The 19964-nt window shown below is 44.3% G+C and overlaps 1 pseudogene; it reads right to left on the reverse strand.

Annotated features, from left to right (window-relative positions):
• Positions 1-8971: 8971 nt before the first annotated feature.
• LOC127677259 (eukaryotic translation initiation factor 3 subunit K-like) lies at positions 8972-11671 on the reverse strand (annotated as a pseudogene).
• Positions 11672-19964: the final 8293 nt, after the last annotated feature.

A 19964-nucleotide genomic window follows, 5' to 3' on the forward strand; every position in this document is an offset into this window, starting at 1 on the left:
TCTCTGATATCTTATGATTCTTGTATCCCAAGAACAATGAACTGGACCAGGGACACATGCATAATTATAGAAATAGAGCCAGCTTACTGATAAAAAGAATGTCATTCCCAAGGATAGGAATGGATTAGACAGGTCTAAGGCTCAAAATCTGTGAGATCCCAGCTTCATAACCTTCTGTATATCATTTATATAGCACTTGCCTTCTCTCACACTTGTGTAAGACACACTCTTCTTTTCCGTGTTCTGCTCCATACATGTAGCCCTCCAGGATAGAGGGTACTAGTATTTCTGATAACTGGCCTATTATTATTATTATTATATTTATTATGTAAATCTTGATGCCTCTTTTTTTTATGCCCTACTTTACTACCACAAAGGTAGTCTGGGAAATGAAAACCTCTCAAGGCCAGAATTCAAAGTGGCTCTGGTTGGCAGAGCCCTCAGGCTCTGTCAGACAGATACAACCTGGAAGGAGTACATTTTAAATTCAGGCCTCTATGAAACCCCAAATACCAAGTTTCAAGGACTGTCAAAAACCCAAAACATATAGTTAGGCATGAAAGAAAAGTGACAGGAAAAGACAGGAACCAGGCTCCAGACTGCCTACCCCCATTTCCCCACCTCTAGCAGCAAGGATATCCTCAAGCGAGTGCCTACAGACTGACAATCTAGCTACCCTAGCACTGGGTGAAGACCTTCACCCTAGTGAGACAGACAGAAGTTTAGGATTGTGTCACCAGCCAAAATAGTATGGATGTAATACTATCTAGAGGTTCGTGTGCCACGCAGTTTCGTATCAGCCCTGGTGGCTTAGGGACTGCTCTCACAAACACTGTCCCAACCTCTGGCGGCACAGTGTGAAGACAGACACATTTGCTAGGGCACAGCGAAGGGTAGTAAGCACATGACTTCACCTTGGCGTTTATCACCCGATTGGTGAGACCTAACTCAGCAGCCCCCACCCCTGGGCCTACCTGCAGATGCTCTAGAAGAGACCTCATGGTAAATGAAGACATGAGGCACGAGCGTATCCATTTTCTAGTTGAGGTAGCATCACCTGTGGCCAATTACAGCAGCATGGGGCACAGAGCCATCTCAGCGGTAGGAAGACCCGGGTTGGACTGGTCTTCGGTAGGCTATCCCATCAGGGAGCCACCCTTGTGACATAGGAGCCTGGGTTGCTCCCTCTATTGTGATGCTGGCATTCTCCAACAGTGCTTACAACAAGCTGGCGATTGAGAGCGAAGCATCCTAGCCCCAGGAAGAGCCTTCTAGGACCCACTTGCAGGGATGGACTAACTTTTAGTTCCGTGCCAGCTCCTGCTGAGTAGAACGCTCATTGATCCTTTGGGACAAGTCTGGGCTTGGATCACCCTCTAGTGCTACCACTAACAGACTTACAGAGAACCAGGCTTTAGGGCACCACCTACAGGTGAAGTGGTGAAGGAAAGAGACCAGGCTGCTTAGGTTTTCTGGAAACACGGGCACACAAAACCTGATTTTACAAAGGCCAGCACGAATACTTAACAATTCTGTCTCCTGATGTGCTACACACCTAGCACCGGGAGCATTCCAAAGGAAATTGGGAGCAGTGGACACACCCGTACTCCCAGCTACTTGGGAGTTTAATGCAAAAAGACTGAGTTTGAGGCCACCCTGGGCAATTTGGCTGACCCTTGTCACAGAACAAAGCAAACAAGGAGACAAAACCCTTTGGGGGAAATATGGCCTCGTTTATCAGTCAGAACGTATGTACCAGACGCAGACATGGACAGACTCTTGGACGTGGGACAAGCTGACAGGTACCTCCACATGAGGTATGAATGTTAGGACGACGTCACCTGAAACAAAATGCTGGGAATGAACGTCACTGTCACTCCATCCCAGGCTCCGGGAACAGGCTCCACGTCAGGTTTCAGGCAGCTGTGGAGAGGGTGCTGAGGAAGGGAGATGTGGCTCTAACCTGTAGCAAGCTCCATTTGTGTCCCAGGGTGTTGGGAATGAGCTCCATGCAGGTCCTAAGGGACTGGGAGGTGCCAGAGAGTGTGGGGTGGGGCTCTAACCTGGGGGTCAGGCTCCACTTGGGTCCTGGAGCACTGGGGAATCTACCTGTAATTTGTAATTCCCCTTCTCACGTTTATCTCATTGGGTTAGAACATTTATATTATTAGGATTTTTCGGCATTTGTTTTCCGCCTGTCTAATCTCTTCCCCTTGCTGCTCTTTGATCCCATTCTTCCCATTTGTTCCTTCTCTCTCACACAACAGCCCCCACCCCGCATCCTTCTCATCTCACACAACCGCCCCACCCTGCATCCTTCTCATCTCACGCAACCGCCCCCACCCCGCATCCTTCTCATCTCACTCAACCGCCCCACCCCGCATCCTTCTCATCTCACGCAACCGCCCCCACCCCGCATCCTTCTCATCTCACGCAACTGCCCCACCCCTCATCCTTCTCATCTCACGCAACTGCCCCCACCCCGCATCCTTCTCATCTCACACAACCGCCCCACCCCGCATCCTTCTCATCTCACGCAACTGCCCCACCCCGCATCCTTCTCATCTCACGCAACCGCCCCCACCCCGCATCCTTCTCATCTCACGCAACCGCCCCACCCCCGCATCCTTTTCATCTCACGCAACCGCCCCACCCCGCATCCTTCTCTCTCACGCAACCGCCCCACCCCGCATCCTTCTCATCTCACGCAACCGCCCCACCCTGCATCCTTCTCATCTCACGCAACCGCCCCCACCCCGCATCCTTCTCATCTCACACAACCGCCCCCACCCCGCATCCTTCTCTCTCACGTAACCGCCCCCACCCTGCATTCTTCTCTCTCACGCAACCGCCCCCACCCCGCATCCTTCTCATCTCACGCAACTGCCCCCACCCCGCATCCTTTTCATCTCACACAACAGCCCCCACCCCGCATCCTTCTCATCTCACGCAACCGCCCCACCCCGCATCCTTCTCATCTCATGCAACCGCCCCCACCCCGCACTCGCACTCTGTTTCCCTCACTGCCCCTTCCTTCCTTCATCTCCTCCATATTTATTTCTATATTTGTGCTAATCGTTTTAATTTCCATAACTCAGTCCACATTACTTTGCCATTTTGTGTTTTGTGATTGTCGCTGATATATTTGTGGGTTTTTAGTAGATTTTAAGTGTATTTCTTTATCTTCCATGGTACTGTTGCTGCTACCACAGCAGTTTGTTTTATTCTCTCCGAGGTCTACCAGGGACTGAGTCCCCCAAGCGTAAACTATTTAATAAAAAGATTCACAAATAAAACTAGAAAAGATATCCAACCCAAAAGGCACGCAAACCATAACACCAAAACTTAAGAACTATGAAAATGCAAAGCATATAGTTTGCATATTAATCTGAATTCATACAGATACTATAGAGAAATGGGAGATGCTCTGTGATAGTTTGTATATGTTTGGCCTAGGTAGTGGTGCTGTTGGAGTAGATGTGTCACTGTGGGTGTGGGCTTTAAGACCTTACTCCTAGCTGTGTGGAAGCCAGTATTCTATTAGCAGCCTTCAGATGAAGATGTAGAACTCTCAGCTCTGCCTGCACCATGCCTGCCTGGATGCTGCCATGTTCCCGCCTCGATGATAATGGACTGAACCTCTGAAACTGTAAGCCAGCCCCAATTAAATGCTGTCCTTTATAAGACTTGCATTGGTCATGGTGTCTCTTCACAGCAGTAAAACCCTAAGACATGCTCCAAGAAGGGAAAAACAGGCTAGAGTTATGGATAGGCAGTAATGAATACTGGATGATCTTCCAATGGATCTAGGTTCCATTCCCAGCATCCATAACTGCTGGGAACCATCTGTAACTCCGGTTCCAAGGAATCTGATGCTCTCTTCTGGATTCCAAAGGCACCTGGCACACACATGGCACATAACCATGCACACAAACAATACACCCATACATAGAAAATAATGTTTAAAGAGGAAAATAGAACTTCCTTATGATCCAGCATTCACCCTATAGGTTAATATAGCCAAAGAAAAGAAAATCAATGTTTTGATGAGACATCTGCACTTCCAAGGAAATTAGAGGTGAAGGAACATACGTAGCCTTCAACTGATGAAAAGATAAAGAAATGGTACATCTATATACATAATACTATTAAACCATAAAAGTGAAATTCTGTCATTGAAGACATGCATATAATCAGACAGCATCATTTGGGGAAGACAACATAAAAAGTCTGCAAATGTAGAAGCTGGGACTAGAAGAGTGGTTACTTGAGCCTTTGAGGACATACTTTTAAATTATTGCTGTGGCCAAAAGCATGGCAGCATGTAACTTAGGAGGGAAGAATGGGTTGTTTGACTCATAGCTTGAGGTTCCCCATGGCAGGGAAGGCCTCACAGCAGGAGCATGAGGGAACTGGTTACATCCTCTCCACAGTCAGGAAGCAGAGACTGACGAAGATGGTCCGTATCTGCCTTCTTCCTTCTTTTCTGTGTTTATTGAGTCTCTGTCCCAGTTTATGTGACGGGACTGCTGACACTGTGGACGAGACATCGTCCTCAGTTAAACATCTCTGGGAACATCCTCACAGATAGACCCGGCAGTGCTCCCTAGAGGATTCCAAAGTCAATCCATGCGGCAATAAGATTAACCATCCCAGGAGAAAGAACAGGTAGGGAGAGTGGAGTCCCTGCTTACCAAGTTACAGTTAGACAGGAGTAAGACATCCTGTCATGTCATTTCATAGTAAGGTAATTATAGACAGTGATAATATACAACACAATTCAGAAAAGCCAAAAGAAAAGGTTTTGAAAAGTTTCATCATAAATAAAGCATAAATATTTAAGGGCCTATGTATATCTACCCTGATGTAAAGATTAGTCCATGTACGCATTTACGAAAACATCATGTAGCACCCCGAAAATAAGTACAACCTTGATATTCTGTTCTTTAGCTGGGAATCAAATGAATTTTAAAACACCATCAGACAAACATAAGTAAAGTCATGAGGCTGAAAAGGGTTGAGAAGGTCACCTAGGAAAAGAGTGTCACTGTGTGTCAGAGCCAGCCACATTCTGAAATCAGGACTGTAAGATATTAAAGACTTTTAGTTTTTTAAAAAAAAATATCATTCTTAATACATTGTGTATATGCCTTCTCCAGCTTTGCCAATACTTATAATCTTGGCTTCACATTTTTTGCAAGGTTATACAAAAAGATCAATAACACTGAACATCAATTACAGCTTCCCATATTTCTCTCCCATTCTGCCACACCTCTGAGGTATGTGCCTTGCTTTACCACCTTAATACCACGTCTGTAAGATTTATCTCTGTTTATTCATGGACTACATCTGTTTTGATCATTTTAACTAGGGTATAGCTTTCTATTATTTAAGGACTATACTGTAATCCACTTATTTGCTTTTCTGCTAATGAAAATTTAGGGTATCTAAAAGTTGAACGTGTGTGGGATCTCTTTGCTACATACCAAGGCCAGGAAGGAATGAGTCTCTTAAACTTTACTGAATACATTGAAAGGGCTCTCTAAAGTGGTCATCTCTGTTCATCAGAGCATGTTTAGCTTTGTGTCCTTAACACTGTTTAATACATTCTTTTCATAGTCAGAATAAGTCCAATTGAAGGGGGCTTAAAAGGAGAAGATTGGGGGTTAAGGGAGTGTGGCTCGGCAGCGTGGGGAAGGGGATGCCCAGGCAGGCCCTTGCCTGGGCACCTCTGCCCCCTGAGGGACCACACATACACAGGCATAGTATAGAATAGAGTTTATTCAGAGTAGGGGATGGGAGTTAGTGGGAGAGAGAGATAAAGAGAGAGAGAGAGAGAGAGAGAGAGAGAGAGAGAGAGAGAGAGAAAGAAAGAGTAGAGAAGTGGAGTGGAGGCTGGCCATGACTATGTGGAGAGGGAGCCCAAGGGGCAGAGAGGTGAGAGGATGTGGGAGAGCGGGAGAGCAAAAAGAGGGAGAGGAGGGGCAAGTAGCCCCTCTTATAGTGGGCCAGATCTCTGGGGTGGGGCATACCTGGCTATTGCCAGGTAGGTGTGGGGTGGAGCTTAGACAAAACACCAACACCAATGTCCAGACATATAATGAAGAGTGCTTATGTACACTTCTGCCATCCATTGATACTTCAGACATTCTCCTTGTTTGCCAAAACTACAAGTTTGAAGCTGTCAGTTCAAAACAGTGTTTGCAAACAAGCTCAGGATGCTTACCATTAAAAAGACACCTGAGGAATAAATGAAAATAAGCTATCACAGAAAGCTGGCTAATTGCACCATATAGGCTCTGCGAGACACTGCATATCATGTATTTGTTGACCCACTGATGACACAACCCCTTCTGTAATCATCATCTTCAAAATTGTATTGCTGCCATGTAGAAAGAAATACTTTGCTCCATATTGATTTCTAGAAATGCACATAAACATTCTTTGTGATAAGCCTGAATATTGGAATCATCCTGACCATACAAAAAGAAAACCAGTTTAAAAAGAGACTCAACCACCTGAAATTACAAAAACCATATGGCTATGTAGTCAGATCTCTTTATTTACCTGGTGTCTGCCTCTCCATGCCCTTCAAAGCCTCTGTCCCCTGCACCGTGGCCCCATCTCTAGACAACATCCTGCTGAAGCTCTTTGTAGGTGGCTTCTCTTCACGGGAGTCCCACCTTCTGCTAAGTCTGAGGATGAGACTTAAGTGCTGTCACACCTCCCTTTTACTTCTGACAGCTCCAGGTCTTTCTGCCTTTGTCTCTTGAGAATGTTTGTCTTAGGGTTTTATTGCTATGGCAATGACAACTCTTATAAAGGAGAATATTAATTGGGGATGGATTGCTGGTTCAGAAGTTTAGTCCATTATTTTCCTGGTGGAAAGAATGGTGGCATACGGATTGGTGATGGACAGGAAGCTGCCGGGTCTAAATCTGCAGGCAGCAGTAGAGAGCGAGCAAGCCTGAACTTGGCTTGAGCATTAGAAACCTCAAATCACTGGCCTAGCCCCAGGGATGATCTCCTCCAGCAAGGCCACACCCACTCCAACAAGGCCACACCCAGTCCAAGGCCACACCCTTGTCAACAAGGCCATATCTCCCATGCAAATATATGAGCCTAAGGGGGCCATTTATATGCAATCTTCTCAATCAAGACAGCACCCTTGTGGCTCTTACTTTCTACCTGCTTTTCAAAAATTTGATTTATACAAGGCTTGATATTGAGACTTATTGCTGACAATTCCTTTAAAAGCTTAAGGAGTTTCTTTCACTTGCTGAATAGCGATGATTGGTATTGGTGTCATGTTCCAACCTGTGCCGCACGACAATCAGCAAGCTTTCAGCACTTCAGTTCCCACTGGCCAACCTCCACCTGCCAGCCTGCTGAACAATTGTTTTCATTTTCAGCTTTTGAAGGTTTCTTTTTGAGAGGGTTCCTGAAGGTGTCAGACAGGAGGAAAAATGTGTGGAAAGAATGAAAACCTGGAGCGGGTTGACTTTGTCACCCTGGATCAGACTTCAGGGAGTTGGATGTCAGGCAGTCCATTGTCAGCATGTTTAAGACACAGTACAATTTGGGAAACGGTTTCCAGGCAACAATCAGTCCAGCCAGTCTGATTCCAGGTGCACAATAAATCTTAAGGCATGAGTACACAGAAACTCCATTACAGAGTACGAGTGACCATGAGGGTGGGTTCTATAGCTAAATGGCCTAGAATCTAGTGTGGCCTCTGACTGATAACACCAAGGTCAGCAGGCAATAAAACTGTGACATCTCCCCTAACAAGGGTAATTACTGGTCTAGGCAGGGAAGAGTCTTGGATAATCATTCTGGGGGATTTGGGTGAGGTCTGTCTCTAACAAAAACTGGGTGAGGTCTGTGTCCACAGATAACAAAAAAGTCACCAGGTCATTAACAAAATCCACTCTCAGCTCTCTGGATGGAATGCAGGTCTTTGATTTTTGTCTCCTCCACTGAGGAGAAACTTCTCTGAGTGATTAACTTTCTTGGCTTTCTGACTGCTTCTCTGTGAGTGCAAGGACTTCTGTGCCCCCAACGTCTTTTGATGCACAGGAGTTTTAATTTTGACACAATCTATTAATTTTCCTCAGTGTTTGCTCTTCATCAAAAGCATTTTTGGTTCAAGATCCAAGATGCTCTGCCACACTTTGCTCTGACTTTCAGTTTTGCTTTCCAATGAAAGAATAGAAAATACAGCCTAACTCCAGCCTTCCAAGGAGCCCCAAACACTTCACATTCCAGAGCCTGCTCTTTGTGCTCTTTGTTAGAAACTAGGTAAAAGGTCACAGTTCAGAGCCCGCACTTTAAGAGCTAGGCAGAAAGGCCTTGAGTAGGTGATCCTGGCCCTGTAAGGTAACTAACTGGAAATGAGCTAAGCTTATCTTATTTCTGTAAACTGCTTACGCCATTACCCCTATCCAGGAGTTCACGCAGCTAATAGGAAAATAGGAAACTAATTGGTTCACTGAGCGCGGGCTCCGATAATTTAAACTGATTGGCCTAAAACTATGGAGTGGTACAAATCAACTGTACCCATTTCGCGGGCTTTCCATACTAAGGAATGATTGGTTTATGATTCACGGGCTTTGTTGTAAACTTATAAAAGCTGTTGCAATTCGGCACTCGGGGTCCACAGTCCTCTACCCCTGCATGGTATACGGTTGTGGAACCCAGATTTCTGGAATAAAGAATCCTCATGTTATTGCATCGAGACCGTTTCTCGAGAGTGATATGGGTGTCACCTTCTGAGGCCTGGGGTGCTGGGGCACCCTCCGTTTTTGGGGGGTCTTATACCACATCCAGCCTTTAGCCTGTCTGGAATACATGTTTAGGTTTGATGTGAAATCGGAACCTCGTTTTATTCTATCGAGCAGAAGTACCCAACTGCTCATGCTTTGGCCTTTGATTCAGCATGACAAAAAGGGATGACTCACAAGCTCAGCAATTACCAGAATTTGGCAGAAATGATTAGCAAGCTCCTAGCAGCTGCAAGGTGGGCCTGCAGGGGGCAGCTCGCTCCCTCAGAGCAGGGGGCAACTCGCTCCCTCAGAGCAGGGGGCTGAGCAAAGCACCCTGGTGTGAAAGGAGAAGTGTTGTCAATTTTCTGCACTGTTGCCACTAGACTTGTCAAGAACTCAAGGGCTGCTGGCCCTTCACAGAGGCTGCCCCTGAGAGAGCCCCTGTGTTCTTACCTCTGCCTGTCTTGTTACCTCCGTGGTCTCACATTAGCTAAGATCACTAATTGAGATGTACCTGTCTTGCTCACCATGGAGTCCTCAAGGGTCCCTTCAACCATCCAGTAAATATTTCTTGCATGAAAATATTAAATGCATCAGTTTCTCTGTACTGTATATATCTACCTGGGAACTGCAGTGGTTGGAAGACAGGAAGTATATTAATTTTCTTGTTACTGCAACAAAATTCCTGACAAAAGGAACTTAATGGTGGAAGAAGTCGTTCTGGCCTGGAGTTTGATGGTGTGGTCCACTGGGATGGGGGAGCATGGAGCCAGGAGCAGGAGCAGGAGCAGCTACTCACATTGTACTGCAGTCAAGAAGCAGGGAAGGACGGAGAGGCTTGTTCAGCAAGCCTTCTCCCTTTTATTCAGCCCAGGACCCCAGCCTATAGGATGGTAAATCTTCCCACCCCACTAACCTAATCTAGAAAACCCATCAGAGACTGGCTTCCTTGGTGATTCTAGATCCCATCAAGTTAACGGTCAAGATCACATTGGATTAAAAGCCTTGTTCCACAGGAGAAAACCCATGTCTGCTAATGTACATCTGGACAAGAACCTGTGGCTCTGGAGCTCACAGGCTCTAATGCTAAATAAACAATAGCATCAAACTGCTCTCTAAATTCATATCGCTGTACCCCAAAATTGAATAGTTCTCAGACCACATAAAAGAAGTTTCTTTGTGAAGTCAACAATGGTTGATATGGAAACTCACAAGAGGTCACAGTGCAGAGAATAAGTATCTTAGGAGTACTGCCTCATAAATGGAGCAGCTCCATCATCTTCCCTCCCTGCAAGGCTCAGGGCCATCACAGAGGAGGAAACAAAAAGATGGAAACCAGAGTTTGGGAGTCTACATATGGAGATTTGGCAGAAGCATCACATGTAGGAAAGGCAAATCCATAACCAGAATAAGTATCTGCTCTGTTAAGTACAAATTATTATCCTTCTCATGGAGGAAGCAGTCCAATGCAGTCAACCAGCTGCCAAGTCGCTGGCTGGTCACCCTGGAGGAATGTGCCATATTTGAGGCTCAGCCTTAATCTTTGCTGTTGGCATGTCTGGCACTCAGTAGTAGCTGTATTCAGGTCAAAGTCTGTGAGTGGCAGTCCATGTTGTCCAGACCATGTATAACGTCCACCTCTGCTACCATGGCCACTTTATTCATGGCCCATTGGACAATAACAGGGATGACTGGCATAAGAAGCCAGCTGTCAACAGAATGGGTCATCCTACCTATTTGGTATTGAACTCTGCTGAAGTCACCTTTTGATGAGCATTTACATGGGTTTCCTCTTCTTCCTCCTCCTCCTCCTCTTCTTTTGGAGTGAATACATCTTTATTAATGCACACACACAAGAGGAGGCCATGATGCTGGACACACCGTCAAAGTTGGCCTTGTCTATGATGTTCTTGGGCTTACGGCTCTCTTTCTGGCTGCAGATCTGACTCATCAGTGTTCCGCTATACTTGGTCATCCACACCTTCAGCTGGTTGTTAGATCTTCAAGCATCTTAGCCAGCAACCAGCAGTCAGTGTGCTGGTACGTGCTGCTCACCACATGGCAGAGAAATTGTCAGACAGAGTATTCAAAGCCAGTTATGCCTTCTAGGAGGTTCATGTTCTCAACCAGGGCTTGCCAGAAGGCTTGAAAGTGGCAGGTTTCCAGCAGGTCTTCGAGGTACAAGATTTGTCAGAAAGGTCGCTCTTCTTGATGTGTCTGGTATGTTTGCAGAGCAAAGTCGATGTGGGGCAGGTTAGTGAGGGCTTTCAGCAGAATCTGGGCAGTGACTGTTGTACAGAGCCATATTGGGGCAGTCATGCACTTGGTCAGAGTTTGACTTTGGTCAAGGTTAACTTCTCCCAGATAGCCAGGATCCTGCTCCACCTAGGGTGAAGTGCTCGAAGTAAAGGTTAAGTTCATTGTTCCTCCAGGTCTAGGAATTCCTGAATTAAGCAGGTGACCCACCCAGCTGCAGGAGCAGTCAAGGTGAGGACCTCCAAGAGAAGCTAGACAACTTCCACCGGAACTCAGCCTGGAGTCTGGGGGGAAGGGTTTGCCCAAACTGTTAAAAGGTCTGGCGCCATTAAAGTTTCTGGCTTTGATCAGTGAATATTGTCTTAGCCATACTTCTTTTCGCCCCTCTTCCCTGTTTATTCCTCAGCTTCTGTTCCAGAAACCCACTTCGTAATAGCTGCAGGCAGCTATGGAACCCTACAGACTGTGATCTGAAGAAGGATGGGTTGAACCAGTATTAGGATGGCCAGGTTGGCCTCCAGATCATAGGCATTCTCCTTGGCCTGTGTCTCCACATACCACTCCAGGGTACCTAAGTTTTCAGGATTCTACCTATCGATACCCTTGAGCAACTTGCCCACATTTGGTCTCATCTGCTCAAGCATTGCCATGATTATTGTCATCTTCTGCAGCCCCATTTGGAGTCCTCCCGCCAATTTTCTACTCTTTTTTGTTCTTTCCAAGACCCTGATCATCCAGACAGTCGCTGTAGCCCACAGTGAACAATTGCAGATCTGACCATTCCTCCTTTTCAAAATATATGACCATGCATCGTGACTAGTATTCTGCCCACCCTGAAGATTTCCCTCTGTTCGCATCTTTCAGGGTTGTCCCAGAAAGGGGTTGTAAGGTTCCTGCGTAACGTTCAGAACTATCAGTAAACTAAGATGCAGTCTTCCCCTCCTCAGTCACCCTATCATACAACACACAGCCCATGTGGCTATAGGAGCATGCTTGGCAGCAGATGGCACTATAACAGAAGTAGAAACTTCTTCAGGTTAACATGCTTGCATCTTCAGGACCTACTCAGGCCCACTTAAGTATGTTCCACTTCCACTTGATAATAGATTGCAGCTGTGCTTGTCCTACTTTGTAATTTGGCAGGTCAGATAAAACCCAGCTTGTGATAGGCAACTCAGGTCCTGTGATAACTTGGTGTTTCATTATCAAATGTTCAGTTTCTGCTAAAGCTTAATAGCAGGCCAAGAGCTTTCCCTCAAAGGGAGAACAGTAGTCTGCAGATGATGGTAGAGCCTTACTCCAAAACCCAGAACATATTTTCTGTGATTCACCTATAGGGTCTGCCAGAGGCTCCAAACATCCCTTTCTGTCTCTGACACCTCAGGTACCAGAGGTCTGCTGGATCATACAATTCGAGTGGTAAAGTACCCTGTAAAGCAGGCTGGACATGTTAAAGAGCCTTCTCCTATTCCAGGTCCTACTCAAAGCTAGCAGTTTTTTGAGACACTTGGTATATGGACCAGTGTAACATAGCCAAATGAGGGATTATCTACAAAGTTCAGCTAGGTAGACCTAGTAAACATTGTACTTCTTTCTTCTTGGTGGTAGGGGCCAAGTGCAATCTCTTATCCTTCACCTTAGAAGAAATATCCCTGCATGCACCATAGCACTGGACTCCTGAAATGAAGGCCTGTGAATTTTCATTGGACTGATTTTCCATCCTCTGATGTTCATATGTGTTACCAACAAGTCCAAAGTGCTTGTTACCTCCTGCTCATTTGGTATAATCCACATAAAGTCAGAATGGGGAATCAATGTGATATTTTGTGGACGAGACAAACGATCAAGATCCCTTCTAACTAAGTTATGACACAGGGCAGGAGAGTAAATATACTCTTGAGGTAAAACTGTAAATGTATACTACTGGTCTTGCCAAGAGAAAGCAAATTGGTTTTGTTGGTCCATATGGACCGGTACTGAGAAGAGGCATTGCTAGATCAATAGCTTAATATCTTGAACCAAAAGACGTGCTCATCTGCATAAGTAAGGACACTACATCTGATACAGCAGCTTCAATTGGAGTTACTGCCTTAGCTTTTGATAGTCCACCATCATGCTCCACAACACATTTGTCTTCTCCACTGGCCAGATGGGAGAGTTAGAGGATAGCATGTTGGGAGCCGCTAAACCTTTCAAGATCTTGATGGCTCTAATTTCTGTAATTCCTCCTGGGATGTGATACTGTTTTTGATTCACAAATTTTCCTGTCAGAGTCAACTCTACAGGCTCCCAGTTAGCTTTTCCAACCATAATAGCTCTCACTCCACAGACCAGGGAACCAATGAGAGAATTCTCTCATTCCAATTTCTAAGTATAACTATCCAAATTATTGATTCTGTGACTGGATAATTAACTACAGTATGAGTTCAGGGACCCATTGAACCTACTGTGAGTCAGATTTCAGCCAAAATCATTAATTCATTCATCATCTGTTTACAATAATGATTAATTCATTAATAGTCATAAACTCCTACTTTAATTGGAGGGTCAAAGTGTTTCTTGGGGACTCATGGAATCATTGTTAATTCAAAAGTAGTATCCAATAGACCCTGGAAGGTCTGATTGTTTCCTTTACCCTGGGGCACAGCCACCCTTGAAAAGGGTGTTAGGTCTCTCTGGGGAAGGACTGGAGAAAGGCTAACAGTAAAACTTTTAGATATTTTGCCAAAGGTCTTCCTCATGGGAACCTGGCCTGCCCTTCCTTCAAAGCATTCTGTGTCTGCAAACTGGTACAAGACTGGAAATTGACTCATGGACTGAGATTCTCTTTTACCATGCTCCAATGAAGCTTTACTTTGATTAGTTACAGGAATTTTCTGCATATACAGATCAAACAATAATGCAATAGGTTTCTTATCTATCTCATATCTGAAAACACTATGATTGATTAGCCAGTGACAAAGGTCCATTTGAGTCATACTACCATAAAATTTTCTTTACCTGTGCTGACCATTAGAGGCTAAGCCATTGTGGACACTGCTTTGTCTGTGCTGCCCATTACAGTAACTATAATCACCTTGCCTTTGGTTGTTGAGTGCAGTTACCTGGCCCCTGCTGCATGGGGATCTATTTAAACTTCTTGCATTTCATTTATCCAACTGAGCAGCAGCATCTCCAACCCTAAAGTCTGGAACAAGAAAAAGAGTGACATTAAAGCTCTTCAAATGTGCTGGTGCCACTCTTACCATTTTGAGACTTAAAGAATTAATGAAGAACATGTCTTCTGGGTCTTCCCATGACGGAGAATTGGGTTTTACACAGCACATCCATTCTAGGATTGCAATTGCCCTAAGTCTTACACTCCTTTCTCCAGAACTCCCCTTAAAGTGCATCCAACAGCAGTAAACTGCACCCCATCGCCTGGGCTCTGTATTCTGTCCCACAACTTTGGCAGAAGACCTCTGCTTTCCCGGAGCCCAAGCTGATTCTAGGAACCCCAGAGGCAGCATTGGCACCCAAAAAACACGGAGGTCATGCAGGCCATAAAAATTCTAGCAGAGACACCCTACTAGATCTGAAGACTAGCTTGTCACCACAACACCAGAAAAATCGGGCTAGAAGACCAGAGAGGAAACAAAAACCAAGGGAGAAAACATCAAAAAATCACACAACTAACAAAGATAAACTCAGACATCAATACCTAAACCTATAATAACTCCCCAAACCCAGACAACTAGAGGACAGTATAAGCAGTATAAGAATACAGTTGTGATGGTTTGAGTATGCCTATCCCAGTAGTGGCATTATTTGAAGGTGTGGCCTTGTTGGAGTAGGTGTGCCACTGTGGGCTTGGGCTTTAAAATCTTCATCTTAGCCTCCTGGAAGCCAGTCTTCTCCTAGAAGCCTTCAGATGAAGATGTAGAACTCTCAGCTCTGCCTGTACCATGCCTGCCTGGACTCTGTCATGCTCCCATCTTAAGGATAATGGACTGAACCTCTGAACCTGTAAGTCAGCCCCAATTAAATGTTGTTCTTATAAGAGTTGCCTTGATCGGGCTGGAGAGATGGCTCAGTGGTTAAGAGCACTGACTGCTCTTCCGAAGGTTGTGAGTTCAAATCCCAGCAACCACTCGGTGACTCACAACCATCTGTAATGCGATCTGACACCCTCTTCTGGAGTGTCTGAAGACAGCTATAGTGTACTTACATATAATAAATAAATAAATCTTTAAAAAAAAGGTTGCCTTGGTCATGGTGTCTGTTCATAGCAATAAAACTGTAACTAACAGCTAAGGCAATATGGCCGAGCTATCTTACTACAGTAAGGCCTGTATATTCCAATACAGCTGAAGTATAAGAAAATAGCCTTGAATCCACTCTTATGATGGTAATCGAGGCCTTTAAAGAGGAAATGAATAAATCCCTTAAACAAAGCCAAGAAGAAACAACCAACCAAGTGAAGGATGAACGAAACAGTTCAAGACCTGAAGATGGAAGTAGAAGCAATAATGAAAACACAAACTGAGTGAATCCTGGAGATGGAAAATTTAGTTAAGTGAGCAGGAACTACAGACACAAACATCACCAACAGAATACAAGTGGTGAAAGAGAGAATCTCAGGCATAGAATCATAGAAGAAAATTTCCCTAACCAAACAAAAGAGATGCCTATAAGTGTACAAGAAGCCTTCAGAACACCAAATAGCAATCTAGCCACAAATGCAGCCCCAAGAAGGAAAACTACAACCCAAGGAGTTTAACTACACCAAAGAAAACAAAGGAAATAAATAATTTCACACCAGCAAATCCAACAGAAGGAAACATGCACACACACACAGTCAATGCTCTTAAACACTGAGCCATTTCACCAGCCCTAGTTACAGAACGCTTAACAGGAAATTATCAGAACTTGAAAAGACAGTTTTACAATTCTGTTTGTAAGAACACAAACTGGGTATCAGCCCGGAAGGCTAAATCAGTTGGTTTTGTTTCTGTAATACAAACAAGCTTTCATAGTATTGGATTTTGCAGATCTCCTCTGTGCCAAGAGAATTAACCGAGGAAAACATGACGACTGTAGGGACGGACCATGGCTCCATGTACTGCATGACAAGGGGAACAAGTCCTGACGTACTAGCCGCAGCGAGGTAACTCTGATCTTAGCTACAGGACAACCCACGCACACACACGAGCAGGGAGAGCTGAAAATGATCTGTGAGGACGAAAACCCACTCTGCTCAGGCAGGAGTGAGGGATGCTTTGTTTTGTTTTTCTTTATATATCATCTTACACTTTAAAGAAATTCAGCACTTAGAAAGTAATTACTGAGCAAAAGTGAAGATGAGTGCAGAAAACAGGCAAACCGAGGAATGAACTTCCATGATAAAGATGGTCCTATTCGGGGTCGGCGAGGTGGGAACTCAGGGGTAAACAGGGGTCGCTGCAGCCACTCTCTGGGTCACTAAGGGCAAACTTGGCTCATTAAATATATGAAACGTCATCTCCAATGCATGTAGCAGAAAGCATTCTCTTCTCTATGCAGTGACAGGTCTTTCCAGTAAAAACTTGCACAAGTTCTCCCTTCTTTCTCCAAATATAGATACATATTTGGCTTTTCGAGATAGGGCTGCTCTGTATAGCCCTGGTTGTCCTGGAACTCACTCTGTAGACCAGGCTGGCCTTGAACTCAGACATTCGCCTGCCTCTGCCTCCCAAGTGCTGGGATTAAAGGTATGTGCCACCACTGACTGACTTCTTTCTTTCTTTCTTTCTTTCTCTTTCTTTCTTTCTTTCTTTCTTTCTTTCTTTCTTTCTTTCTTTCTTTCTTTCTTTCTTTCTTTCTTTCTTTCTTTCTTTCTTTCTTCCTTCCTTCCTTCCTTCCTTCCTTCCTTCCTTTCTTTCTTTCTTTCTTTCTTTCTTTCTTTTTTTTCTTTCTTTCCTTCCTTCTTTCCATCCTTCTTTCCTTTCTTCCTTTCTTTCTTCCTTCCTTCCTTTCTTTCTTTCTCTCTCTCTCTCTTTCTTTCTTTCTTTCTTTCTTTCTTTCTTTCTTTCTCTCTCTTTCTCTCTCTTTCTTCCTTCTTTCCTTCCTTTCTTTCTTTCTTTCTTTCTCTCTCTTTCTCTCTTTCTTTCTTTCTTTCTTTCTTTCTTTCTTTCTTTCTCTCTCTTTCCCTCTTTCTCTTCTTTCTTTCTTTCTTTCTTTCTTTCTTTCTTCTTCTTTCTTTCTTTCTTTCTTTCTTTCTTTCTTTCTTTCTTTCTTTCTTTCTTTCTTCATATATTATGAAATATATCCCCAGTGCTCTCCTTACTGTTTCAAGCAATAAACTGCTCTTCACTCCTCTTCATTGTTTCTTTGCACTCGCCTAAGGGAGGACCCTCTGTGCCCAGTCCCACTGTGAGGAGGCTGGAAGGCAGCTATCCTTGGGTATATGTCAGGTCACAAAGATGCCATTTTCTTATTTTCTTTCATAAAAGTAGGTTCATCAGAAAAACTTACTGACCTTGATTTTTTAAAAAAAATATTTTTATTTATATGCTTACATGTGGATATGTACAAGTACGTGTGGGTGGTGCTGGAGGCCACAAGAGAACGCTGGGGTTATGAGGTCGTGGGCTGCCATTTGGGTACTGGAAACTGAACTCCAGTCCTCTGTAAGAGCAGCAAGTACTCTTAACTGCCTAGCAACTTTCTAACCACTTGACTGCCAAGAAAATGACACTTAGTGCTTAAATGCCAACTGAGGCCCACAGTGACCACCAAGGAAAACTCCCAAAAGGCATTTCTAGTTATCACTGTAAGTAGCTGGGTAGTGGTGGCTCATGTCTTTAACCCCAGCCCTTAGGAGGCAGAGACTGTCGGATCTTTTGAGATGGAGGTCAGTCTGGTCTACAGGTTGAGTTCTGGGACTGTCAAGGATACATAGAGAAACCCCATCTCAGAAAACCAAAACTAACCAATCAACAAACAAACAAACAAACAAACAAAACCCAAACCAAAGAAACAAACAAAAAACAAAACAATACCTACAAAGCAACAACAACAACAACAACAACAAAACTTTGATTAGGTTTACTCTGCATAAAAACAAGTCTGGAGAACATTTAGCAAAAGTGTGGGCACAATTCCAGCACCCTTAGACCGGCAGCCTTGCCGCGAACATTGCCGTGGACTGGCAAGGACCTTTTCACCTGACTTTTGCAGATGTTGCTTTCTTATAAGACCAGGATGCCCGGAGAACTGACAGTGCGCCAGGCACACCTGGGGCTCTCCCTTTTGTTTCCTGAGACTGTTTGCAGGCCATTATTTGCTTCTCATGACTCCCACAGGAGGGCAGGGCATCTTGTCTTTAACAGTGCCTGGCACAGAAAAGTGCTAAATAAACATCAGCTGAATGAATAAATAAATAAATCTCATTTAATCCAAAGTTCTGTTGGGGAAAGAGAATCAAAGGTAGTGACAGGAAGCAAGGAAGATACCCGACAGTCTCCATCAACCCATCAACCGGGGTAAAGGATTTGATGTAAAAAACAATAAAACCAAACGAGAACTCCGCGTGTACCCCAAGTGCTGTATTGTTGTTCACTGATACTTGCTTGGAGATTCAAAATATCTTTCTGATTCCAACTGATAGTTAACATAAAAAGTGCACCCTGGAAGCCTACATACAAATGCCCTGTCACTGTGCCAAAACGCACAGCAGCCTAGCACTGTCTCAATTCGGAGGAGACTCTTCTGAGTATACCAGGTCAGCGTCCAGGGTCCCGTACAGTGAGTGCAGCACTTCAAGGACCTGTCCCTGAGTCATGTCAACTTGTTCTGGAGGAGAGTAATCATCCAGACTCAACCTTACAATTGTCACAAGAGTAGGTTTTGGCAGAGTTTTCAATAGAAAATATACAGACTGAATAAGATACTCAATTTCTTCTTCTGTGCTGATATGATGATGAAGTTACACAGCAACACTCCTAAAACACTGCATGGTATTGACATAAAAGCAGACGGTTTGATTAACTGAATTGAACTGAAGTCCAAGAAGTAACCCTACACACCTACATACACTTCTTTTGACAAAGAAGCTAAAACCATACAAAGGAAAAAAGAAAGCATTTCCACCAAATGGTGTTTGTCTAGCTGGATGCCTGCAGTTAGAAGAATGCAAATAACAGAACACCAATTACACAAGCACTAAGATGAACAATTAAAAAATGGGACCTCATGACACTGAAAAGCTTCTGTAAGGCAAAAGACACCATCACTAGGACAAAACTGCAGCCTAGATCTTCATCCTCACACCCAACAGAGGGCTGATATCCAAGATATATAAAGGAGTTAGACACCAACAGCCCAAATAACCCAATTAAAAAATGGGGTATATATCTAAACTGTTCTTAACGGAGGAATCTCTAAAGGCTAAGAATCAGTTAAAGAAATGTTCAGTATCCTTTTCCATTAAAATGAGTCCAGGATTCCATCTTATACCCATTGGAATGGCTAAGATCAAAAACTCAAATGAAAGCTCTTGCTGGTGAGGGTGTGGAACAAGGGAAACACTCATCCATTGCTGGTGGGAGTGCAAACTTGTACAGTCACTTTGAAAATCAATTTGGTAGTTTCTTAGAAAATTGCAAATAGCCCTAGCTCAAGTCCCAGCTATAGCAGTCCTGGGCCTATACCCAAAAGATGCTCCAGCATCCCACAAAGACACTTGCTCAAATATGTTCATAGCAGCTTTATTCAAAATAGAGAAACTGGAAACAACCTAGATGTTGATCAACCAAAGAATGTGCCAAGGACCAGTCTCGGCTTGGAGGCTGTTCTGAGAAAGGGGTGCTTGAGAGCAGAGAAAGAAATGACTCTAAGTCAAATTGTGGGTACATGCTACCTGAGCTCTGCTGGAGACAGTGGTCTCTGGAGATTTACAAACAGCTCATCCAGACAGATCAGCTC

This window comes from Apodemus sylvaticus, chromosome 2, assembly GCF_947179515.1.
Source record: "Apodemus sylvaticus chromosome 2, mApoSyl1.1, whole genome shotgun sequence".
NCBI classification, from domain to species: domain Eukaryota; kingdom Metazoa; phylum Chordata; class Mammalia; order Rodentia; family Muridae; genus Apodemus; species Apodemus sylvaticus.